Source organism: Lissotriton helveticus, chromosome 12, assembly GCF_964261635.1.
Source record: "Lissotriton helveticus chromosome 12, aLisHel1.1, whole genome shotgun sequence".
Taxonomy (NCBI): Eukaryota; Metazoa; Chordata; class Amphibia; order Caudata; family Salamandridae; genus Lissotriton; species Lissotriton helveticus.
This window is the reverse complement of record NC_136073.1, coordinates 614850391-614873591: the sequence shown is the minus strand read 5'-3', so window position 1 is coordinate 614873591 and position 23201 is coordinate 614850391. Positions and strand designations below refer to the sequence as shown.

Genomic DNA, 23201 nt, shown 5'->3' with positions numbered 1-23201 from the left:
CTGGTTGATTGTAGAAGCAGTCTTCATTACAGGAAAGAGCGTTCTGAGAATCAGATCTAGATATGGTTCCATTTCCGGTCCTGTAAGAGAAAATAGGATAAACAATATTAATTAAACTAAACACTAATACCAACTTAAGATGATGAGTGTGCTGCAAAGGTGGTGTTGGTCATGAAACATATTGTAAAAAAATCTTGATGGATGGCTTTGTATATTTTCCACCCAGCAGAACATAAAACGTAATGCAATAAGCGGAAAAGAACGTTTCAAATTGTCTTTTCCCAGGATTCATTTGCACCTTTTTATGACGGTGATGAAGGAGTTCGGCATTATAGCAGAGTTGCTGCATTTACAGAAATTCTAAATCCTTGTACAACTAAATGCTTAATAGTTAAGTAGCTGGTTGGTGTAGAGCTGTTTCTGTTTTCAACAGTTTTTCCTCAACAGACATAATGAAACAAAACCTGTAAGGGACATCTGGTAGTGGTATGTGGTGCTAAAATGTGAATCTAAAATGTGAAATTACTAAATTTCAACAAATCTAAAACAATATGTATCATTTGAACATAATAACCAAAATAGCAGCAATACATTTGCATCTTTCAAAAGTGGCTGTCAGTGGACCTGTATTTAAGATGCAACCATTCACTTCTAAGGCCTCTTGCTGGAGTTCCATATTTTGAAGCCTTCTGATGGCATTAGCACGGAGATGCTTGTTTCTTTAATTAGCACTGTACAGAAAGTAATCGTTTTGGAGCTTATTTGAATTACCATTATGACATGGGGTTGCAACACATAGTGGTGCTGTTGTATTTCCTTCCAATTAATTGTCACTTCCTTAAAAATTAATGGTTTTAACTATGCGGGCTGAAATGGCAAAGGCATGGGCATGGGACTCTATTCTGAATGCCACAATCAGTTTGAAATATATGTAGAAAATAACTTAAATATACCCTGTGGCTTCTTTCCACTTTCAATTTGCATTGTATATGCAATGCTAGTGATTGATCCATTCTCAATCACCACTGTAAAATGCATAAATTCACCATACTGTTATGGGTTTTGTACAAAATGTAGAAATACTTTAAACAAGCAATGGAGTAAGGGAACTGAAAGAACAATGGAGTAAGGGAACTGAAAGAACATGTTGCCACATGCTTCAGAGCCCACTCTGTGTAATTGAGTGTTGTGATGACATGAGCCATAGACAGATAAAACTATTTGCAGACAGACCTAAAATGAATGTAGAATCCGGTAGACTGCCACAGAGCACAGTGTTTGATAACAACATAGCATTTTTTCAAATTACCGTATTGAATTGTCATTTGATGAATGGCCCAAAAAACAATCTCCTCTGGAATAGAAGGCACCGTAAACAGATTTACAATCTTAGAAGATATTGACTGTGGTATCCACTTGGTAAGAGAAATTTGACACATTAAAGCCATCCTTTCAACTTCAGGCGAATTCTCCTAAATATGCAGAAATAGGAAATATTGGTAATTTGAAACATTTGTGACGAACAAGAGGAGAAAAACAAATCCAAAACAAGTATTAAGTACCATGGATCAGGTATAGAGTGAACATTGTGAATACAGGAGATGCTTGAACAAATCAATAACGGCTTGATTATGAGTTTGGTGGATGGGATACGCCGTCACAAATGTGACGGATATCCCGTCCGCCATATTACATGTTCCAACTATTGGATATAATGGAATTGTAATACGGAGGTCGGGATATCCCTCACGTTTGTTATGGAGTAAACCTGTCCTCCAAACTCCTAATCAGGCCCTAAGACTTAATTATCAATCAGATAGAAGTGGAGCAAATAACAACAATGTAATCACTCCTTGAAATAGACCAAGTAGAACCAGCAGTTACCAAAACAGATTGAAAATAAGGCTGTAGTCTGAGATTTCTTGACCCCTAGCAGCAAGAAAGTTTACAGGATAAAAATGGGTCATAATAAAATTATAAATATATTGGTACCCCCCATGAATGAATAAATAAGTCCATCAAAATATCAGAAATTCTTGTCTTTTCTTAATTTCACATCAAAAAGGCTTTTCTTTTTTTTATAAATGAATGTCTTTCTGCACTGCAGAGGTATCCAAAAGTGACTGATACCATTTAGGATGTGCACCAAGTGTATTGCTTGGTACAGGCTGAGAGGTGCGAGCTATTCAACCCAGTCACTTTCTGTATTGGCATGGGGCATATATCATCAGAAATAATTAATTCTATTTGGCTATTCTCTAGACCTGGATTACCTTAGTGTTTTATACTTATAAAATATCTGTACTAGGGGTATGAGTTTGTGAAATATTTAACCTCTTTTCAACACAATACTGACCTTAGAGACTGCAATATCTTTTTGAGCGGAACAAAAGGTAAACTGGCTTTAAAAACACTGAATGATTATATTTAGAAATATTTTACCTATTTTAAGTCTAACACAAATGTATTTTAAACACTCTTATTAGGATGGACTGTCTTAGATAAAAATACATGGAAATACATGATAAAGCACAATGTCAATAAATCAACAGTACTGTAATGGTATAATACATTAACTACATGCTAATAACAATGTGGTGTGTTACGAAATAGGTCCACAGTTGTTTCATCTCCTTGTATATCTTGATAAAAACATGACCTTGCTAGTGAAGTCCTGAAGTCTCAGAGGCCAGAGAGGGTCCAACAGTGAAAGATGTGTGGCACTTCCAAGCTGCTGTTCTGTTTTGTACTGCCAGCATATCTAAACACATTTGGAGGTGGGTATATTACTTAACTTCATTTTCATGGGGATGACTGGGTTTCTGAGACTCTCCGTAGCACCTCCCAAAGTGTGCCTCGGTAGGCGTGCTACCTTTCCACCGCTTCCCTTAGAGTTAGACATCTTCTGCGATCCAGTTTGCCTTTGCCAGTGCTTAGTAATTTGACAGAAAGACCTGGACAAAAGTGTTCCCTCATTTGTATGGGCCCTAGCCTCCTAGCAAATGCTGTAATGCGTCTTGACACAGTGTGGGGGGTGAAATGGGTGCAAGTACAATGCTTGTTACAAAAGGCCCAGCACATGCCTTGGCAGAATCTGCTGCAAAACAAACACCACCTACCTCCTGTGGTTTTTGCCAATGTAGTCCATGATTTTAAATTAGTGCAGCCCCTAACTCTCATCCCCTTTCTTACTCTCTTTTCTCTCAGTTTCTCACACACATAAACAACTACACACACAAACCAGTACAGACTTGCACACACATTTCTGTGTGCAAATCTGGTACTAAAATAGGCAATTCATTCTACAAAATACAAATCAAGATCTATGAGAGAGCTTTACCTTTGAATCTATTAGTTTGTTATATACGGATTGACTCTATTTTGTGTTCTCAGCCCTTGCCTACCTGTGGAATGTAAAGAAGAATCTGATTCTCGGTGTTACAATATTGCTACCTTTGCTAAGATATTTCAGAAGTTCTTTAGGAGTGAAAATATGGAATTTGGGGCCTGATTTTGTATTTTACAGGCAAAGCAGTGTCCTCCAGGGTGTCAGAGGACATTGCGTCCGCCCCCCAATGGTATTTGAGTTGTTATGTTTCAAGCTGACCTCTTGCCCAGCGATCATCTCTGTACTTTGAAAGGAACCACTGTCACAGCTGTTTCCATCAAGGTACAAAAGGTTTGGTGGATGGCCATCCTCGATTTGACAGCAGTTCACCAACTATTTAACTTTTTTTTTTCAGAAACCCATGAAGCGGCAGTTTCTGAAAAACAAAAGATTCATGACTTCCACACTCTGGGAGTTTTCTCCCAAGGTGTGGAGATCATTATTGTTTTTTTCCTGTCCCTCACAGACAAGTTTTTTTGCAGTGATTGGCAAAAGAAAATGATTCTAGGCTTTGGTCGACTGAGCCATCAAGAAATCCACTGATTGGAAAGTTGTAGTCTGCCCACCTGTAAATAAGGCAGGTGGACAAAAGCTTGGAGGGCAGGGTACTCCGTCATATTTGCAACGGTATAACCTGTACGCCAACCTCTAAATCAGGGGCCTAATGTTTGTTATAGTCTTATTAAAGGCTCTGCAAAATATATAAAGAGGTGAAACAATCATAGACCTGCATTGAAATCCACCGGTTTCTCTCCTAGATATATATTGAGCATCATATTGTTACAAAGAAATATTTACTTTGAAGAATGCTCATTTACTTTTTAATTGATCTATGTATTTACAGCTTTCTGTTGTTGTTAGTTGTAAAATAAACCTCTCTTTCTTTTACTGTCAATGTGCAGAAAAAATAGAGTGGATAACATTTGAGATGTTATGACATTTTCCATTTGACCAGATTAATGTTTTTCTATTGTTTAAGGTGTGTTAGATGTATTCGTAATTCAAAACCTCTGAACACAATATGCAAAAAATGTATTTAATAGTTACAAAAATCACAACCAAGTATACCATTATTTTGCAATAGAATCAGAGATAAAGCAGAACAGTTTTATTGTTGCATTTTTTATGGGTATCGGTGTGGGATGTTGTGTTTATGTTTGAGATAAGCTGTATAGAGTAAAGTTTGTGAGACTTATGATTTGGCGGGTATTGAGAGTGACAGTGGTGGTGCAGGAGATGTTGGTCAGTATGTAGGTATAAATTATAGGATGTCTGGTCTGGGGGTTAGAATTTACAACAAGGCAGTTGATTTATTTGAGGGTAACATAGGGAGGGCTCTGCACTCAACCAGGAGTAACCTTGACTTCTGGGCCTCCATGCCTTTGTCGGTTGCGGGGCGTGTGGCATTATTAAAAATTATAACCCTCCCCCGTTTACTCTATTACTTTGTTACCCTGCCGATTTGGATACCTGGAAAGTGCTTTGCCCAATTCAACTCCATGGTTTCGAGCTTCCTGTGGGGAACGGGACGAAGAAGAGTGTCTCTGCCGACCATGATGCTCCCGCGTTGGGAGGGAGGCTTTGCAGTGCCGGATTTGAGGGTTACTACAATGCAGCCCAGTTCCAATGGCTCACACAACGGCTGGCAGGGAAGCTGGGAATGGAGACAAACCAGAGAAGAAGGGACCTAGAGCTTCGTCACTTGATTCGGATTTTGCTACCGTTCCCGATGCGGGAACGCGAGGTATCCAGGGATCTATGGGTCCTGAGGCAATGTTGGTATAGGGCTATATGACGCAATAAAGGGAGCCCGGCATATACCCCTGAGATCCCGTTGTGGTTCTGTGAGGAGCTCACCCATGGAGGAGATTGACAGCGGCTACATGACTAGGAGGAATCGGGGATCTCCTCCATTGGAGATCTGTATAAAGATGGTGCACTTTTACCATTTCAAGACCTCATGCAGAGGCACGAACTTTCTGCTCAGGACTTTCTCTTGCACGCGGGATTAACCGCTGCTCTGCGCAAGCACTGGAAAAAAGGGTTAGAGAAACCACGGGTCTTACTTCCCTGCCAGTATGTGGTCACCTCTGTAGGTAGGATCAAGGCGGTGACGTGCTTGTATCGGAGGTTGACGCAGGGCTTGAAGACACCTCTGGAGGGACTGCGTATTAAGTGGGAAACTGACCTGGGAACGCCTATAGAGGAGAAACCTTGTGAATTGTTAATGCAACGAGCCTGGAAATCTTCCCGAAACGCGAGATTCCAACTTATTCAATTTTATGTGTTTCATCGGGCATATCTTACACCTCACAAAATTAATGAGTTTTTTGGCTCCCACGCTACCTGCCCACGATGCAGACTGGAGGGTGCGGTATGCATACACATGTTCTGGGATTGTCCGCTGCTTCGTGGATTCTGGGGAGAGGTACTGGCCAAACTGACGGAGGTGACGGAGAGGGACCTGCAGAATACTCTAGGGGTGTGCCTGTTGCACTGGTTTCCCCACACTTCCCGCAACAAAACCACCAGTAAGTTCCTAGACCTGGGGTTAGTTCTAGCCAAGCGTGAAATCACTAGCCATTGGAAGGCGTCCACGGCCCCTAGCGTTGCGCGCTGGCTAAGTGACTTTACTAAGTGGGAGGATTGCGAGGGGACGCTCCGCCTCCAATTAGCTCGGAGGACTGACAACAACAAATTCTGGGAGACGGCGAGAGCCTGTGTGGCGTTGGTGGATTTGCAAAAGAATCCAACTGAGGATGATGACTGACCTCGCCGGCTATTGGTGCCCTCTTTATTATATGAGACTGCAACAATAGGTAGTGAGTTGAGAGAATGGGAGGACCGAGCGTGGAAGTGGGAGTGTCCCTCCGGCGGAGATGTGGGCTACTGACATAGGACTAGGGTGGAGTATGCAGAACACATTATGAGCATTACATGCGCGGCTAGGGAAAGCGACATGTCTGAGGGGAGGTAAGTGGTAGGGTTCGGGGGGGTAGAGGGCGGGGAGTTTGAGTTGAAGGGGGAATTTTGTTCGTTTTTATACATGCTGAAACATGGAGGCTGAAAGTGCCTGAATAGGCTAAGAGCAACACAATTTAGCCCTGTAGAACTGTGTCTCGGGTTCACTGGGATATAACTCTTGCTATTAGAAAGGCCTCACTCTATATGTGGAAAAAATAGATGGACTAACACAGACTTGGCGGGGCGAGGCAAAATCTGGATGGGGACACAATTATTGGTCAAGTGTTGCGAGACTAAGGTAATTAAGTTGCATGTATCTGTGAATTGTTTGTGCATTGCATGAAAACCTAATAAAATATGTTTTCAAAAAAAAAAAAACTTATAGGATGTCTGGTGCAGGTGTTAATGTAGGGCATGGAAGGAGGAGGAATGTAGGTACAGAAGTAAGCGAGACTTAAAGAGTAGGAAGTGGCGTGTTTCCTATTGGTGGATTAAAAGCAATGATCTCTAACTAATCAATCACATGTTACTAGTAGCTCGCACTCTGCCATTGAGTAGCTCACATATGATAATTGCCTGTCAACAAGCTTGAGAATATACAGGTGCCCACCTGATAACACAGCTATTTAAAACACAGATCCCGTTCCTATGATTTACTCAAACGCTGACAGTGCTTGAGGATGCAGACTACCCTTTTCTGAAAATAATTTCTTCTTTTTCTACTTCTTTCTAGCCTCTTTTTACATGTCTTTCTGTTTTCCTTGCTTTTATGTCTGTCTTTCATTTCTCAATGTATTTTACTCTCTCTTTCTTGCTGTCCTCTTTCGTTATTTTTCCCTCTTTCCCGCTTCCCCCCTATTTGTTTACACTATCTCTTTCCTTCCCTCCTTTGTTGTGCATTCTTTTTCAGTTCTCTTTCTTTTTTTCTTTTTGGCTTAATATTCTAATTGATATTTTTCTTTCTTTTTTCTCATTTTACCTTTTTTTCAATTTTTCCTCCATTTTCCAGTTCTTTGTATCTTTCTTACTATTTCTTTCTTCTCCAATCTTGTGTCTCTCAGTAATTCTTTCCTTTCTTCTTTCATTTTTTCTTTTTTCTCCAATTTCTGTTTTTCTCTTTTCTTTGTTATTATTCTTTCTTCTACTCTCACTTAATTTTCCTCCCTCTCCTTCTTTTCTTTTGTCCTATCTCCATCTTTCTCAATGTTTTTCTTTCTCTGGTTGTTTCCTTCTCTCCCTTCTTTTTTTCAGTCTTATCTGTTTTCTCTGCCTTCATCTTCCCTCCTCTGTTATTCTTTTTCTGTATTTCTCCTTTTGGTGTTATTACTTATTGTTCTGTTTCTTTCTTTTGCTCCTTTCTTCATCCACAAGGATCTTTTCTTAATTCCACCTCTGACCCGATCTTCTCCCTTCTTTTTTCTTCTACTTTTTTCTCTTATTTTTTTTCTTTCTTTCCTTCCATTGTTTTCTCGCTGTCTTTTTCTTTCTCTCACCTTCTTCCTTTATTCTTTCTCTGTTTTTTTTTTTTTTTTTTTTTATAATCCTCATTTGCCGTCTTGCCGCCCATATTCTTAATCCTTTCCAACCTCTGGGCTGTTGTTGTCTCTTAGGCTGGTCTAGAGTAATGGGGCGTAGACAACACATATTTTTGAGTCTGATCCCCTCTCGAAACTCCTCCTTGACCACCTGACCCAAGATGTGTGTCTTCCACCATCTCTATTCCTCGTTATCGAATCCAAATTCCAGCGAGACAGGCTCGGGCTTAATCATTGGATTTTTAACATAACTATAACTTTAACCAAAATTTTTCAGGAAGGGTATCCAAAAACCTCTATTTCTTTTAGAACAATCTAACATATCTAACTTTGCTATGTATCTCATAGCTAATACCCAGTCCAATAAGGTAGGACTGAGTGGTGAAACCCATAGTTTACATATCTCACGACGTGCTAATAACATAGCATAAAAAATAAGTCTAACATTGTTACCCAAAACTCTGTTTTGTAAATCGTATCTCCCAGAAATAATTAATTCAGGGCTTACCTCAATGGGTTGGCTCAATGATTTGGAGAGGGAGTTACTCACGTCAATCCAAAATTGTTTGATATTCGGGCATGATACGAACATGTGTAAATCATCGACATTTGGGGCCTTACATTTTGGACATTCCACCAATCCTCCTTCTTTAAATTTAGAAAGCCTGTACGGGGACCAGTATGCCCTGTGGATAGTAAATAAAACATTTCGCCTTAGATTGGCAGGTTTAACAATTCTATATAGCATGCTCATAGTTACTTGCCATTGGTCTTCTGTAGCAATCCTTGGCAAGCTATTCTTCCACAGGGTCTCAGGTAGATCAAATATCCCATCCTCCATTTCCAATATTCGCCAATACCAGCAAGCAACTTCCTTCTTAAAAGCCGTTAACTCCAGTTTTAATTCAAAATCGTTTTCCTGTCCAATCCCTGATCCTGCATGGTTTGCCCAACTTTGAATCTGCAAGTACTTGTATTTTGAAAAAACTGGGCTTTATTCTTTCTCTGTTGTGCTCTTCATTCTTTTGCGTACTTCTTTTTTACCATGCCTTCTTTCTTCCTGTATTTTCATTCATTCCTTTCCTAGTTTGTTTCTTCGTCTTTCATGTCTTCTTAATTGCTTTCTTCCTTCATTTCCTGCATTTGACTCTTTTCTCTGGGTATTTTGTCCTCGTTGTTTTTTTCCTTTATTTTGTTATTTGTTTTCCTATATTTCTCTTTCTTTCTTTCTTTCTTTCTTTCTTTCTTTCTTTCTTTCTTTCTCTCTTTCTTTCTTTCTTTCTTTCTTTCTTTCTTTCTTTCTTTCTTTCTTTCTTTCTTTCTTCCTTTCTTTCTGTTTTTCTTTCCTGATTTCTTTCCTGATTTCTTTCTTTATTTTGTCATTCTTTCTTTTTGTTTTATTTATCTTCCTCCCTTATACTCATCTCTCTTTCTCTCTATTTAGGTGTTTCAAGAGCAAAGGGACAACACTGATCCTCAGGGACCCCAATTGTAAACCTTTGCGTTACAGCTCCTGTTCTATTAATACTTTATGCTCCCTGTATCTGGAATGAAGAACTTAAGGGTACTCTAGGGGCAGTGTTTAAGTTATTTGGTCTCTGTGTGCATTTATAAAATTCCTATATTAGACAGTAGCTCAGGGAAGGTTTGAGACTCCTGATTTAAAGAGTGTAATTGACCTCTAGGCTGCATGTGATAGGGAAAGAAGTATATGCTAGCTAGTTGAAACTGATGTCTTTTGTGATGCAGGAGTGTGGAACAGCAAACATTGGGATGTAGGTTTCATGTACGATGTAGGTAGTGAAGGTGTGGTATGGAAGTGCAGTGTAGATGCAGGTTATAGTTTAGCTGGTGGTGTCAGATTTCCCTACAAAAGTATGAGAGTGTCATGCTTACCCTAATGTGCATTGCATAATGATGTTCAGTACACTCATTTTCTACAGGCAGACCATTTAAGGCACACTATTTCTTTCTTCCTCAGGACACACCCTAATATCAATATAATAATTCATCACTATCAACTCTAAAGTACTACTACACCAAACTAAAGGACCTGGAATGATAAAAAACATAACATTCAAACACTAGATAACAAAAAATTAACTGTTGTCTTTTGAGTGCTAACAGCAGAGAAACTCCTTACTAAAACTTTTAAAAGGGAATAATTGAATATTGCACCCACAATAGTATCAGAGATGGTAGTTAAAAAGATCAGCACATTGCATTTTACTCCTTCCTAAAGAATTCTTAATGGAAATACATGAGAAACCGGTGTGTACATAACAAAACTGTTTTAACATGCCATATTTTATAGTTAATTACTTTTTTATCTGTACAATGGTTTTAATTAACTATGCACTTTACAAATAAAACGGACTTACTTAAACTTACTTAGTTAATAAGACCCTTGTAAAAATAATGTGTATGGATACAGTGTTACGTTAAGTGTTTGCAGTTTAATTGAAATAGAAATACTATGGCTGAATTTCAAACTCTGTGAAATCAAATATAACTTCTTGCTGCAGACACAGCTGAACTAACACCTAATCTATCATATAGGTCCATCTGACATAATGTTATGACACAGTTGCAGCTGACAGCCCTTAATTTATTAAATCTGTCATCCTTTGTCAAATTCTATTGAAGGTGTTGTACCTGAATAGCATGGTCAAGATATTGATTGACATAATACTCTGTACTAAACATTGTTCATAAACATTATTGCCACATTTAGGACATGATTTTTATGTCAAATGATCAACTATTTTTAAATTTTATTAGAATTCCATAGCAGCAGAGTAAATAATACATAACTGAACACATACATCAAGACTTCCACCATTGCCCATTTTAAGCCCCAATCCTAACCAATGCCCTCGACATCAAGTTAATATGAGGTACAAACTATATGATAGAAAATAGACGTAATTACCCCGTCATATACTCCCTCATGGATGTACGTGTTACGACGTGTGGTATTACCACGCGTACCGTTACAACGCGTCTTTTACAACGCAAGTCGTTACCACGACTTGCGCTGTAGGGGTGCGGACTTAGGAATAGTTTAATTTACTATTCCAACACCAGCCTATGTACAGTAGGGAAGGTGTTGGACTAGTAAATCTACTATTCCTTGTCCTTTAGCGCCCTCCAGCGCAAGTCGTGGTTACGACTTGCGTTCTGAAATACGCGTTGTAACGGTACTGCGGCGTAACATCCGTGTCGTAAAGCATGTTCCCCCTCCCTCACCACCCCCCAAATCATTAACCCTAATCTCCTTTTTCTATATCCTTTAACAGGATATAAACTGTATTCCATGTGGTACTCATTGAGAAACTTGGCCCGCCACATCTCAAAGGGCGGAGCCTCTTGCTGTAGCTAAAGGGAGGCAATTGCCAACTGAGCAACCACCGTGGCCATAAAAATAGGATAACGGTGTTCATATAGTAGCTGCCCCTGGCGGAAATCTTCCCCAATACCAAGCAACATCATAGACTGAGAAATTTTAACACAGTCCCCGGATATTTCTGACAAAAACCTCTCTATAGATTCTTTCAGAGTGTCCAATACCGCACATGCAAAAAACACGTGCACAATGTCTGCACTATCCTTTCCACAGAGGCAACACTTCCCACCATGCTGACCCCCCCCCCACTTCATCATTTTAAGAGGGGTATGATACAAATTTAATAACATTTTATAATGATGACTTTTAAGGCTGGCTGCAGGAAAGATCCTCCCTGTCAAATCAATGGATTTTTCCAATGAGATTTCAGGGTTCCCCAACCATGTTCTCCATCTCATATTATATTTTTCTAGATCATCCGTTCTGCCCTCTAACAGTGTTTTATAAATTAGCTCGATTTTAAACTTCATAATGCAAATAGGGTGTTTTCCCAGAAAGTCCCTTACTTGTAAGTATTTAAAAAATTGAGTTGTGGCTAGATGGAATTTATCCGCCAACTCCGCAAATAAGTGTAATCTCCCATCATCATGATATAAGTCGCCAAGTCAGGTAATCCCCTTCCTTCTCAAGCCTAAGGCCACCTGGTCCCAGAAGATCGGGGGCAGCACTCCTGTGGCATTAGTGGGGGTATACATGGAAAGTACTGGAATCTCGAAGCTTTTCCGTACAGTCTTCCAGACTTTAAACACAGCATTTAATACCTTGAAGTGCGTTCTTTTAAAATAACTGCTGTCCACTCTTTTGAATAGGCAATGCTTGACCTTTGACCCTAGAATCATCTGATAGATTGAGGGGGCTTTGGCCAGATTACTAATCTTTTCTCCAGTACGTAAAATACGTGCATTAACCAAAATACAGGAATAGTAATACAAAGCAAAGTCAGGGATAGACCATCCTCCTCTTTCTCAAGAAGGAGTCATATATCAAGCAGCCCTACGAGGTTTCCAAGGGGCCCACATAAACTTAGTACAGAGAGATTGTAAATATGTAAATATTGAATTTGCTTATAGGATACCTTCAGGGGCACAGCCCTAAAAAAATACATAACTTGCGGTAAGACATTCATTTTCAGAACGTTAGCTCTGCCACTAATGACAGATGGAGATTCTCCTACCTTTCAAGTGAGCATTTTACTCCCCAAATAATATCGCCCCAATTAACCTCAATGATCTCTTTAACAGAGGTACGGATCTTAATACCCAGATAGATAGCTTCCTTAACACACCTAGCATCCCGATCCATTGCTTGACTTGTACATAAAATTTGTGTTTTAGCAGTATTAAGTTTATACCCAGAAAGTGCCCCAAAAGTCTGCGCCAGGGATTCTATTTCAGGTATAGCGAGACAGGGATTACAAGTAACAATCGCTATATCATTGGCATAAACCATTACAGAATACTGTTCTTGTTGTACTTTACAGGGCAAAATCTTTCTACTTTGTTCTAGCCTAAGAATAAAAGGGTATACAGCGCAGATAAAAGTGGTGAACAAGGACAGCCTTGTCGTGTGCCTCTAGAAATCGCGATGGTCTCTGAGTAATATCCCATTGAGCAAATTTTCACTGAGGGGAGATGATAAAGGGCGTTTAAAGCACGTATATAGCCCTGCCCGAAACCCATGTGTTGCAGTCCCCATGAGAGGAAATGCCACAAAACCCGGTCAAGTGCCTTTTCGGCATTGAGTAAAATCAGGCCAAGTTCTCGAGATTCTACCTGTACGATATCTTGGAGAGTAATTACTCTACGCACATGGTCTACGGTCCCTCTCCCAGGTATAAAGCTGTGTTGTTTTAACAATACTATTGATGGTATAATTTTTGCCAACCTGGTGGCCAAGATTTTTGCATAGATTTTACCGTCGGCATTAAGAAGAGAGATTGGATGATAAGACCCCGGTAATTCAGATGGTTTCCACTTTTTCTTCAACACACAAATATTGGCCTCGGACCAGGTTCGTGGAATCTCCCCTTTTTGTGAAGTTTGATAAACTTTAAGCATATCATTTTTTATCTCCTGAAAAAAGATCTTAAATACTTCCAAGGGGAGTCTGTCTGGTCCCGCAGCTTTCCCTACTGCAAGAGAATTTATGGCCTGCTCTAATTCCCCCATCCTAATAGGTTCAACATCCGTTTGAGCCAATTGGCCCCATAAAGTGGCTGGAAGTCCCATATCTGTCAGAGAAAGGCCCCCAGTATCGTTCTCTGTATATAATTCTGTATAAAAATCATGAAACACTATAAGAATTTCCTAGGGATCAGACACAATAACCCCATCCATTCTTTATTCGTCCTCTTATATTTGCAATTTCTAGGCTAAACATCGGCCCGTGGCCTCGCCATACTCGTGACACTCTTTTCTATATGTTTGATATTTTATGGTGCTCTCCTTGCTCCATTCTAGATTAATTGTGGCCTTACATCTCGCTAGATTATTCTGAAGTGGTGTGGTGTTATATCCTGCAGCTAACCCGTTAACTAATTCCTCTTCGACAATCTTAAGCTCATCATAAAAAACCTGCAATGCCTGTTTCACTAATTTACATTTTAAATACCCAAGGCTCTGTGTTTCCCCTCTAAATCCAGCTTTGGATGTATCCCATACAGTCCCTCAGGACGCGGAGTGTCTATTAATTTGCAAAAATTCCTTTATCCACACCGTCATGTGGTCAATACATTTTTTATCCATCAAATGCTTCCTGTCAAATGTAAACGTTCTCGGGGCTACACAACGAGCAAGTGCCGGGATTTCAACTACCACAAGTGCATGGTCCAAGGTCACCCTTGGGTATACACAGATTTTCAGCCCAGTAAACACTGATGTAGCTACAAAACAATAATCAAGATGTACAAGCCTGTTGTGGGGCTGTGAATAAAATGTATATCCTGGGTCTTGCCTATGCAAGCTGTTCCACACATCCAATAGCCCATGATCATTTAGTAATTGAAATAGAGCCTTGATGATCCGGGGTTTCCTACCTTTATTGTTTCGCCTCCAATTTTGAAAAGCGTCAGAGGTCAAATTTATATTAAGATCCCCGCACAAGAATAACAGAATGGGCCATGTAGCAAGCTCCCCATTCAAATATTCCAATATTGGGGCTTCATCAAGGTTAGAGCCGTATATTGTACAGAGGGTAAATATACCCCCCCTGTCCTACATTCCACAATGGCCCAAAATCATCCCGATGTGGATACACCACATCGGGCTGAATCACCCGAAGCTCTCTGGAGACCCTCTGCCTTTTATTATAATTATTTAACCCTCACACATTCAGTGTCCATATTCGAAGGCCTAAATTTGCCATGAATTCAAGGTTGCCATACCTACAGGCCTATACGCAAATCTTTTTAACCCTCTGTACTTTTCTTTGCTGCTTTGAATCTTCCTTTTTCTTTTACTTTTGCCCTCCTCTTTACCCTCTCCACCACCCTCCCCCCAACACCACCCCTACAGCACACCCCACAGCCCCACTACCTTGAGGCTTTAGAACTGTTAGTCCTAGCGGTGACATGCTCCCTACACCTAAAAGTCCCTCCCACACCCGTGAAGTCCCCCAACAATTGAACCTAACAAAAAAAACATTAACCTACAGATCAACAGCTGGGGGGTATACAACTTCATAAACAAGAGTTATGCAAATAATTAGGCATAAGAGCACAAAAGGAAGCTGCAAATCTGATAATAATTCTATAAGCCTAATCCCTCCTTATCCTTCTTTGAGGGTTTGCAGAAACTCTTTCGCCAAAATTTCAGACGTGAAAAACCTAGTATTCCCTTTATGGATGATTTTAAGTTTGGCTGGCTGTAGTAAGAAAGCTAGGGTCCCCTTAGTTTGAAATGGTAGAATAAACTGAGGTAATTGTCAGCGTTTCTCTACCGTCTGATGGCCGTAATCTGGCCTAACAAAAAATTCAACCCCCTTGCCAACTCTTTTCCTATCGGGACAGGCCAGATCGGAAACTGCTTCTCATGCCAAAAAAGTTGCTAAATTAAATCAGTATGGCCCTTGGTTTAGCCACTTCTGCCGACTGACCTGGCCGGGCCCGGACAGAAAAGGGAAAACGGTGAGCCCTCTGAATCCTCTGTCTGCCAGTCCCATTGAGTTCATTCTGGAAATGCCTCAGTAAACAATTCAATAATAAATTTACAAGGATCCTGTCCTTCAACCCCCTCAGGAATTTGAAAGACTCGCAGATTGTTCCGCCGAGCTCTGTTCTCCAAATCAATAAGTTTCCATAGCATATCATCCTTCACTGCACGTAAAGTCTCATTCATCGTCTTTTGTGAAGCTAGTTTATCCTCCAAATACGAAATACAGGCTTCTGCCTCGGTAATTCTTGCAGTAAACTCTGAGCAAGTCTTGGCGATACGCCGTACTGAATTTTGTAATTTACGACAGACATTCTGTGTCCTTTGGCTTTCTAATCGCGTTTCCTCCCTGTGAGTAATCACTGTTCGATATATAAGACTCAAGGATACCTCTTCTGATGGCTCTAGTGTTCTTCGCACCACAGAGGGGTCAGATTTATCCGGGGTTCTAACCATTGACTTTTGCACCGGTAAAGAGGAATTGGCAAAGTAGCAAGACTCCTCTGTCAAAGCCCTTTTATTCCGCATTGTCTGGGGGCTCCCCTCCGATGAATCCCTTTCCGTATCCTCAGGGGGTGTAGTACTATGCTCACTCAGTTCATCCCAATGTTGAGCCATATGCGTTTTCCCATTTCTCATCATCTCCTCATTGGATTTATCCGAATGATCTGATAATGACAAGAACTTATCCATAAGATCCACCAACTCCGCCTCCTTCGTTAGTGAATCTAGACTGAGTGACTCTGTCCTATTAAGAGCCCCAGCCAAGCCAACCGAGCCATTTTCACTTCTAACCACAATGTTATTATCATTACAAAGCTTCTGTGGTACAACTGGTTCAGTATCTTGGCAACCCAGTTCCAGGGGTTCACCCCACTGTTGTTCACTCCTGCAGGATTGCGCCCATCCTTTTTACCAGCGCCGTTAGCCAGATCCATATTGCTGCCAGATATTAAATTGTCCAAGGCAACAGCGTCATACAGAGAAATCTGCTGAGCACCTGAACTCTCCTTCATGATGACCGGGGGAACCAACAACAGCTTCAACACTCAATGTTCCTAGGAGCTTGTCTGTTTGGGGATTCGGAACACCCTGGATCCCCGTTTTCCCACTCTTTCCACCTTTGCCTTGTGAGAAAATTTGCGGGATAGTGCATTTTGCGGGACTGACCATGCCCGTAGAGTTACCACGGGCACAGCTCTCGCCTTTATTTGTTTTACCATTGAGATTTGAGGCTTTCTTACGGCTCAGCGGCTCCGCGGTTTTTCCTACCGTTCCGGAGACAGTTCCAACAGCTGCCACTGTAGCAGCAGCAGTAGCACCATCAGCCAGGGCCTGGGCTTTCCCTCTAGCTCCTTTAGGCGGCATTATCGGTGTTCTGCGATATCCTGTTCTCGACTCTCCAGTAGTTTTGCCTGCAACAGTTGCTGCTTCTCGGCTCGGCGTCTACGCCCGGCTCCTTGTGGCTACAATGTATCTAAATCGGATTTTGCTGAAATAATCTGAACATGCCAATAGTACCAGGACTGAGCTTCGCACACCTCGGTAAGTGCTCAGACCCACTTTTACCCTCTCATCCTCTCACTATCCACAGTACATCTTCTTCACGGGTGTAGGAGGACAGGAGCTACCGGCTCACAGGACTGAGCTGGGGGCCGCCATCTTGCCTCTGTCAAATGATATTCTATATGTAATATTCTGATATATAGTTCTGTTGATTTCTACATTCCCACCCACTGTAAAACTAAGACAGTGTTCTCATTATAAGAGCTGCTATATTTCTTGTAATTCCCATGATATCCCCAATTCCAACAAAATCCCTTCTATTTCCTTTGGGTAACTGATTAGACTTTTTCATGTCAGTAATATCTTGGTTTTTTTGTGCCCCATTGCGTCTCCCATGCACTACTTCTGCCAGGCTCTCTACTCACATCCATTGTGGCGACAAGTTAATCATCCTGTGCAAAATATTTCAGATACTTTGAGAGAGCCATCTGTATAACCCTGTTAACCATTCAATCGCAACACTGCTAGTTTCCATACCGGCTGCAGACCATGATGGAACTATCTGGAATACCAAAGTTCTGACTGAAGGATCAGAAGTAATTCTGCTTAGCCCTGAAGGTTCTGAGGTTTTCCAAGACTGAATGAATGATCACCATCTGTCGGTGAGAACCTGTTACTTACCGAGTCCGTCAAGATGCTATCCAGAGTGTCAGCAGTCACCAACATGTTGCTCATTGTCACCTCCCTTTGAGTGATGGTAGTATACATAGAATGTACAATGGCTAGTTCCTCCATGAGTGTTAACTGGAAGAAAAAGTACATTTCATACATGTGATTAACAGAGTCAATCAGGAACTTATTCACAAACTGCAACATACTGCAAAATGCTTATCCCAAAACCTTTGTCTGAAGACCTCTGCCTCCACCTCTCTTATCTTTACTACGAGATCTTTGCCCTACACATACAACTATAATTTTGTACTACCCGTGGGAGGGATGGGAGTGAGTGGCTAGAAAACAGGTAATAGTTATTACTAAATGGGAGAGCTTTAGGTAAAGGTAGTTAGGGTATATATATTCATTAAAAACCAAAGGTTATAGGGAGGTTACAGTTAGGTTCAGATTTTCCACACTCAAAACCATAGAAATTCAGCAGTTATAGCTAGAGTTATCTCAAGTAACTATAACTTGTGCCTAAGGTAATTATAACTCAACCCCGCCATGAACTGTTATCTCATGAACAATTTGACAGCAAAAGTTGCACTGATATTATCAATAATATCAGAGAAGATGTCATGAGTGAAGTAAAATGTGAGGTGCATGGTGACCTTGTGAGTTATAGTTGCCTTAGGGCACAAGGTATAGTTACTCCCCATTAGTAACAGTGCCAGACCATTGGGAACGGGGTCCCTAGGGCTTGAATCAGCCCGGGGAGGGGGTCTGCGTGCCCCCTCACCCTTCTTACCTTTATCTGTACCCCAGAAGATGGAGTCCGAGGCTGAAAACGGTAAGGGGCCTATGAGCTGCCCTCTCAATATTTTATAAAGCTGGTCCCCGGGAAATGGGGACATCAGGGTTGGCTCATCCTTGGGAAGTGGGCCACGTACACCTCTGACCTATAGGCATATACAAAAATTAATGTGCCCTCAAGTAATACAACTGGTGCTATGTAAAGCGCTTTGATACCCGATTCGGGTCAAGTTCGCGCTATATAAAACTCTGTAAAAAAAACAAAAACATGGGACCTTACCCGCCCAGGGAATTAAAGAAAACAAGCACAGGAGACTGTACTTGTTTATTTTTTTTTTGATTTGGCCACAGATGCTCTGAGGCATCCGTCTGCACGATGAATTCTTTCTGGAAGTCAGGAGTGGCCAGCAACGGAGCTGTGCACATCGCGCGCTTCAGTGTTTCGAATGCCTCCTGGCAAGCAGCCGTCCAGATCACCTTGCGGGGCTGCTTCTTGGACTTTAGCTCAGTCAAGGGGGCTACGATGGTACCATATCCCTTGACGAACCTGCGGTAGTATCCCGTGATGCCGAGGAAAGCTCGGACCTCAGTTTGGGATTTGGGGGGCTCCCAGGCCATGATGGTCTCAATTTTGGCCTGGAGGGGTGGCACCTTACCCCCGCCCACCAGGTGTCCCAGGTACACAACAGATCCCTGTCCAATCTGGCACTTGCTAGCCTTGATGGTGAGGCCAGCGCGTTACAGAGCCCGCAGCACCTCCTGGAGATGCTGCAGATGGTCTTCCCAGGTGCTACTGTAGACAGCTATGTCATCCAGGTACGCCGCTGAGAAGGACTCCAGGCCAGACACCACCTGGTTCACCAACCGCTGGAAGGTGGCCGGAGCATTCTTGAGCCCGAAGGGCATCACTCTGAATTGGAAGTGGCCCTCGGGGGTGGAGAACGCTGTCTTCTCCTTCGCTCCATCGGCCATGGCAATCTGCCAGTACCCTGATGTCAAGTCGATGGTGGTGAGGTACTTAGCTGCTCCCAGCCGGTCAATCAGCTCATCCGCCCGTGGGATCGGGTGAGCATCTGTCTTGGTGACAAAGTTCAATCCCCGATAGTCCACACAGAACCGAAGTACTGGTGTGGTGCCCGGTGGGGCCGCTTTCGGCACCAACACGACCGGACTAGCCCACGGGCTGCTGGAGGGTTCGATCACCCCCAGCTCCAGCATTTGGGCCACCTCACCCTGGATGCTGTTCTTCACTTTCTCGGACAGCCGGTAAGACTTGGTTTTTACTGGCGGACTATCCCCTGTGTCCACATCATGGGTACACAGATGTGTAAATGAGGGAGAACAACGAGGCGTGGTGAACCAATACCTGGCGGCAGTCCCTCTGTTGCTCTGGGGTCAAGGATGGGGAGAGGACAACTCCCTCCACTGAACCATCATTCTCCTGGGCCGCCAGAAGGTCAGGAAGAGGCTCACTCTCCTCCTCCTCGCTCCCATCCGTCACCATGAGGAGAGCATGCTCTGATCGCTCATGGTGATGCTTCAGGCGGTTGACGTGGAGCACCCGATGGGGCTGACGGGGGGTCTTCAAATCCACGGCGTAGGTGGTCTGGCCTCGACGCTCAACAATCTCGTACGGACCAGTCCACCGGTCCTGGAGGGCACTAAGCTCCCCAGGCTCCATGACCCACACCTTCTGTCCAGCGTCCAACTCCACCGTCCGAGTGTTGCGGTCATACCACTCCTTCATGACGGCTTGGCTAGCCTCCAAGTTGTCTGATGCTTCCTTCCACAGCTTGGCCATCTGGCTGCGGAATGCCAGCATGTAGCTGACGACATCACGGGGAAGCTTCTTCGAAGTCTTCTCCCACCCCTCCTTAACAAGGCTGAGGGGCCCCCGAACGGGATGGCCATAGAACAGTACGAAGGGGCTAAACCCGACTCCCTTCTGTGGTACCTCGCGGTATGAAAACAGCAGGCAAGGAGGGAGGAGGATGTCCCATTTCACCTCAATTCCTCTGGCAGGCTCCGGATCATACCCTTCAAGGTCTTGTTGAAGCGCTCTACGAGCCCGTTAGTCTGGGGGTGGTAAGGAGTGGAGAACCGATAGGTCACTCCGCACTCCTTCCACATGGCCTGCATGTAGGCCAACATGAAGTTTGTGCCCCTGTCTGACACCACGACCTTGGGGAATCCCACTCTGGTAAATATCCCCTTCAGGGCCCGCGCCACCACAGGTGCAGTGATGGTCCTCAGAGGAATAGCCTCTGGGTACCGAGTGGCGTGGTCCACTAACACCAAGATGAACCGGTGTCCCGCGGAGGTCGGAAGGTCTATCGGCCCAACGATGTCGATACCGGCCTGCTCAAAAGGGGTCCCGACCACCGGGAGCGGTTCCAAAGGGGCCTTCATTTTGGTCCCCATCTTGCCACTTGCCTGGCAAGTCTTGCAGGTCTTGTAGTAGGTGTCAGAGACAACTCTCATCCTGGGCCAATTAAAATGTGGGACTAGCCTCGCAAAGGTCTTGTCCTGGCCCAGGTGTCCAGCTAAAGGAATCTCATGCGCCAATTCCAATAAGAAGGCCCGGTAGCATTGGGGGACCGCTAAGGCCCTCGAGGATCCATGCACCGGAACCTTAGGCTCACTGTAAAGGAGGCCATTCTCCGAGTACACGTGAAAACTGCCGGTCTCCTGTTGAATCACTTGGGCTTCGGCCTGTCGCCGCATGCCTTCAAGCGTGGGGCACTCCTTTTGCGCCCAACAGAATTCCTCCCGGGTAGGCCCTCCTTCCACATGCCACTCGGCAAGGGTCGGCTAGTCCCCCACGGGAACAACATCCACCTCCACGGACTCCGGGGGTACCTCCACAGGCTCCCCTTCTATCACACGGGGTGTGTTCTCCACTCCATTCTCCCCTGCAGGACCAGCATTGGGTTGGGCCATTGTCTCAGGCTCCAACCCAAGTTGAGTTTCTTGACGGGCAGCCATGGACCGCGTGACCACACAAGTCCACTCTGGTGACCCCAGCATCTCAGTGTGGGCCTTAAACTCCACTTCCTTCCAGGCGGTATGTTCCAGGTCGTTTCCTAGCAGACAGTCCACAGGCAAGGCAGGGCTTATCGCAACTCTCAACGGGCCTTGAACTCCTCCCCACTCAAAGGGAACCTGAGCCACGGGATAGTAGCTCAGACTGCCGTCAGCCAACACAGCTGGATGGAACACATTAGGTACTACTTGCTCAGGGGACACCAGCCGCCTCACTACGGTGGTCATGCTGGCACCTGTGTCCCTCAGAGCGTTCACCTCCTCCCCATTGACCTTCACCCTCTGCTGGTACTTCGCAGTATTCCATGGTAAGGGCGTCACTGGTACCATCTCTCTATCCCCAAGTGAAACCTGGGTCAGGCCTGTCTACTCCCCCTCCCTATCTAGGGGCAGCTCCATCCCAAGCGCTAAACTAGCCACCCCAGGACTCTTGCCACCTGTGGGGGCTGGTGGTCGTTTGCGACACTGGGCATCTCCCTTGTAGTGTCCAACATCCCCGCATTCATAGCACCGGACAACTTTTGGCTGCTGACTCTTGTCAAGGTAAGTGGGCTTTGGGGAACTGGACTGAGGTGGGGCACCTACTCCTCTCCCAAACTGTCTAGTTTGTGGGCCTCGTGAGAACTCCTTCTTTTTATCTCCCCCCTCTTTCTTCTGGGGGCCGCCCTGTCCGCCTTTTGGGCCATCTCCCCCGGGGGCCTTGTGTGACACCCGGGTGCTGACCCAAGTATCCGCCTCCTCCGCAAGCTCACGGGGATCAGTCAGCTTGCGGTCCACCAGATTTTGGCACAGCTCCGGAAAACATTTATCCAAGAGGTTCTCTCTCAAAAAAAGATTGTACAGGCCCTCATAATTATGCACCTCGCTGCCACGCACCCAACAATCCAGAGCCTTACGGGCATAGTCAAAGAAATCCACCCAATTCTCAGTGGACAGCTTATGGCTGCCACGGAACTTTTGGAGATACCTTTCAGGGTTGAGGCCAAACTTTTTAATGAGCGCCTCCTTCATGGGGGAATACCTGAACTGGTCTGCCTTATCCAAGTACAGGAGGGTGTCCCTGATGTTGGGAGGTATATAACAATACAGGCCACCTCCCCAGTGTTTCTCAGGCACCCCATGGGCGGTCAAGGCCACTTCATACGCCTCCAACCACGTAGCAATGTCATCCCCCTGTGTGTAGCTCGCGATCACCTCCTTGGGTAACCAAAATCTGGGCTCCTGTTGAACCCCTTGTACGCTGCCACCATTGGGACTTCCTGGTGCACCCAATTGCAATGCTCGCAGCTCCATTTCTTTAAGCTGGAGCTCGTGCGCCAACTTCCTTTCTTCCATAGCTATCTTTCTTTCCTCCAAAGCAAGCTTCTTATCTTCCCTTTCTCTTTCCCTCTCGTGCTCTAGTTTGGCAAGCTCCCACTTCAATCGCCTCTCCTCCCTCCTGTCCTCATACTCCTGGGATGACGCACTCCCCCAGATACTCCCTGCCCCGGAACGTCTTCTTGGCAACACATTGTCGGACATATCAATGTTGAGCAGGCCTGGGTCTTCTGGAGTGCCCGCCTCCCCTTGCGTGACCTGTCCCTCCTGTTCCCCATCCCCTCTCTCCTCTGGGTGGACCCTTACCCATGCCCTCAAGGCGGTACGGAGTTCTTCCTTTGCGGCTCTCTGCCCAACCGGCACCCCCATCCCCTGACAAAATTCCCTAAGCTGCACCACTGTGTACTCCTCCAGATCGGCTAGCT

The 23201-nt window shown here is 44.0% G+C and overlaps 1 long non-coding RNA gene across 1 annotated transcript; it reads right to left on the bottom strand.

Moving 5' to 3' along the window:
• Positions 1 to 17737, bottom strand: LOC144798279 (uncharacterized). Its single transcript, XR_013603495.1, has 3 exons — positions 17629 to 17737; positions 1310 to 1472; positions 1 to 80 (listed from the first exon to the last, which is right to left on the bottom strand). It is a non-coding gene; the product is annotated as an uncharacterized LOC144798279 (long non-coding RNA).
• Positions 17738 to 23201: the final 5464 nt, after the last annotated feature.